Here is a 3364-nt window from a genome sequence, read left to right on the forward strand (position 1 = left end):
AAAATAATATGTAAATATGCTGAAGGAATGTAAAAATTAAAGGTATCATAATAAATATCCATCCCAGCCCATTCTATATTAACATCTTAGAGGAATGCAGAATTTATAAGTTAAAAAAGTAAAATATCTTATTATCCCTTTGATGTATTTATATGAACTCAATGAAATGCAGTCCATTTTAGGCTAAAGGGAATCTCACAATTAACATTAATTCTACAAAGCACCACTAACACATTATATGGTCAAAAGAGTGACAAGGTAATAAATTTAGTGAAATAACATTTATAAGATAATTTACAAACTATAATCTGTTACACAAATAGAAGGATTGTACCTCATTAATCAGGTTTAATTAATCAGGAGGCTCACCTTGAGTTTCTTTTCTTTTTTTTTTTTAAATTTTTTAAATTTATTTATGATAGTCACACACAGAGAGAGAGAGAGGCAGAGACACAGGCAGAGGGAGAAGCAGGCTCCATGCACCGGGAGCCCGACGTGGGATTCGATCCCGGGTCTCCAAGATCGCGCCCTGGGCCAAAGGCAGGCGCCAAACCGCTGCGCCACCCAGGGATCCCTCACCTTGAGTTTCATGTTGGGTTCTGCACTGGGCCTGCATAAGATTCTCTGTCTCCCTCTGCCACCCATCCCTGCTCAGTCACATGTGTGTTCTCTCTCTCTCTCACTCAAAAAACAAAACAAAAAACAATATACTAAATGAGAGAAGTTATTTACAAAATGCATATCTGATAAGGAGTTAACTTCCAAAAGTTATTAACTCCTACTTAGGCTTTTTTGCAATGGGTTTGCCACCAAAACACAGGTGTCATGAAAACCACCACTAAATCTAAACCAAAATGGGAAAGGAAAAGACTCACATCAACATCGTCATCATTGGACATGTAGATTCAGGCAAGTCAATCACTACTGGCCATCTTATCTACCAATGTGGTGGGATCAACAAAAGATTGAAAAATTTGAGAAGGATGCTGCTGAGATGGGAAAGGACTCCTTAAAGAATGTGTGGGTCTTGGATAAACTGAAAGCTGAACGTGAATGTGGTATCACCATTGATATCTCCCTGTGGAAATCTGAGACCAGCAAGTATTATGTGACCATCATCGATGCCCCAGGACACAGAGACTTTATCAAAAACATGGTTACAGGCACATCTCAGGCTGACTGTGCTGTCCTGATTGTTGCTGCTGGTGTTGGTGAATTTGCAGCAGGTATTTCCAAGAATGGGCAGACCCGTGAGCATGCCCTTCTGGCTTACACAGTGGGTGTAAAACAACTAACTGTTGGTGTTAACAAAACGGATTCCACTGAGCCACCCTGCAGCCAGAAGAGATACGAGGAAATCATTAAGGAAGTCAGCACCTACATTAAGAAAATTGGCTACAACTCTGACACAGTAGCATGTGTGCCAATTTCTGGTTGGAATGATGGCAACATGCTGGAGCCAAGTGCTAACATGCCTTGGTTCAAGGGATGGAAAGTCCCCCATAAAAATGAGAATGCCAGTGGAACCACACTGCTTGGAGCTCTGAGTTGCATTCTGCCGCCAACTCGTCCAACCGATGAGCCCTTGTGTCTGCCTCTCCCAGGAAGTCTACACAATTGGTGGTATTGGTACTGTCCCTGTGGGCCGAGTGGAGACTGGTGTTCATAAGCCTGGCATGGTGGTCACCTTTGCTCTGGTCAATGTTACAACTGAGGTAAAGTCGTTAGAATGTGCCATGAAACTTTGAGTGAGACTCTTTTGGGGACAATGTGGGCCTTAATGTCAAAAATGTACCTGTCAAAGATGTCCATCATGGCGATGTGGCTGGTGACAGCAAAAATGACCCTCCAATGGAAGCAGCTGCTTTAACAGCTCAGGTGATTATGCTGAACCATCCAGGCCAAATCAGTGCTGGATAGGCACCTGTGGATTGTTACACAGCTCACAGTGCTTGCAAGTTTGCTGAGTTGAAGGAGAAGATAGATCGTCATTCTGGAAAAAGGCTGGAAGATGGTCCCAAGTTCTTGAAATCTGGTGATTCTCTCATTGTTGAAATGGTCCCTGGCAAACCTGTGTGTGTTGAGAGCTTCTCTGACTATCCTCCTCTAGGCTGTTTTGCTCTTCATGACAGGAGACAGATGGTTGCTATGGGTGTCTTCAAAGAAATGGAAAAGAGGCAGCTGGAAGTGGCAAAGTCACCAAGTCTGCCCAGAAAGCTCATAAGGCTAAATTAATATTATCCCCAACACCGGGAACCTCAGTCTTACTTAGTGGAAGAATGGTCTCAGAATGGTTTGTATCAATTGGGCATTTAAGTTTAATAGTAAAAGGCTGGTTAATGATAACAATGCATCATAAAACCTTCAGAAGGAAAGGAGAATGTTTTGTGGACCATTTTGTGTGTGTGTGCATGGTAGTTTAAAGCTACTAGTTTTTTAAGATTTTATTTATTTATTCATGAGAGACAGAGAGGTGCAGAGACACAGGCAGAGGGAGAAGCAGGCCCCATGCAGGGCGCCCAACCTGGGACTTGATCCTGGGTCTCCAGGACCACGCCCTGGGCCAAAGGCAGGTGCTAAACTGCTGAGACACCCAGGTTGCCCTAAAGTTAATTGTTTTTAAAATCAGTACTTTTTAATGGAAACAACTTGACCTAAAATCTGTCCCAGAATTTTGAGACCCATTTTTAAAAAGCTTAATGAGGAAAAAACCAAAAACTCCTATTCATGATCTTTGTTCCTGTGATGATTTGCTCATTCTTCTGTATAATTGCCCCTCTACAACATCACTCCCATAAGCATATAAACACTATCTATGATAGGTCATCTTAAATCCCTTAAGCTCCATATTCCCTTTTAGCTCTTGCCTCATTCATCTTTGCTTTATATTTATAGCAAAAGTCCTCAAAAGTATGTATCTGTACACACTGTCCCCATGTTGTCAAATTCCAATATCTCCCCACCTATGCCTATTAGGAATGTGTCCTCAGCCTTCTCCTGGAGACTCCTAGTGTCATCTGCTTCCATGTTTCTACACTCAAGGGTCAATTCCGTTTTCACCCTCCTGAACCTTTAAGCAGCACTTTCTTCACTTTGCTACTGAACACCAGCTCTTCTCCTTTCCTCCTACCTCAGTGGTTCACTTCTATTGAGTCCATCTTTCTTCCTAATTTCACTAGGGCTCAAAGCTGCATTCAAATTTAAAAATTTTATTCTTTTTAAAAATTTAGATTTATATTTCTAAGGGACTCCTCCTTTTCTGTCTGTGCTAACAGCAGCCTAGTGCCTAGTCTTGAAATGGCCTTTTTAACTGCTAGCTAAAAAAAAAAAAATTCAGGCTAAGGAGAATCTACCTCCTACCTGT

At 41.7% G+C, this 3364-nt stretch overlaps 1 pseudogene; it reads left to right on the plus strand.

Annotated features, from left to right (window-relative positions):
* The first annotated feature begins 854 nt into the window (after window positions 1-854).
* On the plus strand, window positions 855-3076 carry LOC121497720 (annotated as a pseudogene).
* Window positions 3077-3364: the final 288 nt, after the last annotated feature.

This window comes from Vulpes lagopus, chromosome 8, assembly GCF_018345385.1.
Source record: "Vulpes lagopus strain Blue_001 chromosome 8, ASM1834538v1, whole genome shotgun sequence".
Taxonomy (NCBI): domain Eukaryota; kingdom Metazoa; phylum Chordata; class Mammalia; order Carnivora; family Canidae; genus Vulpes; species Vulpes lagopus.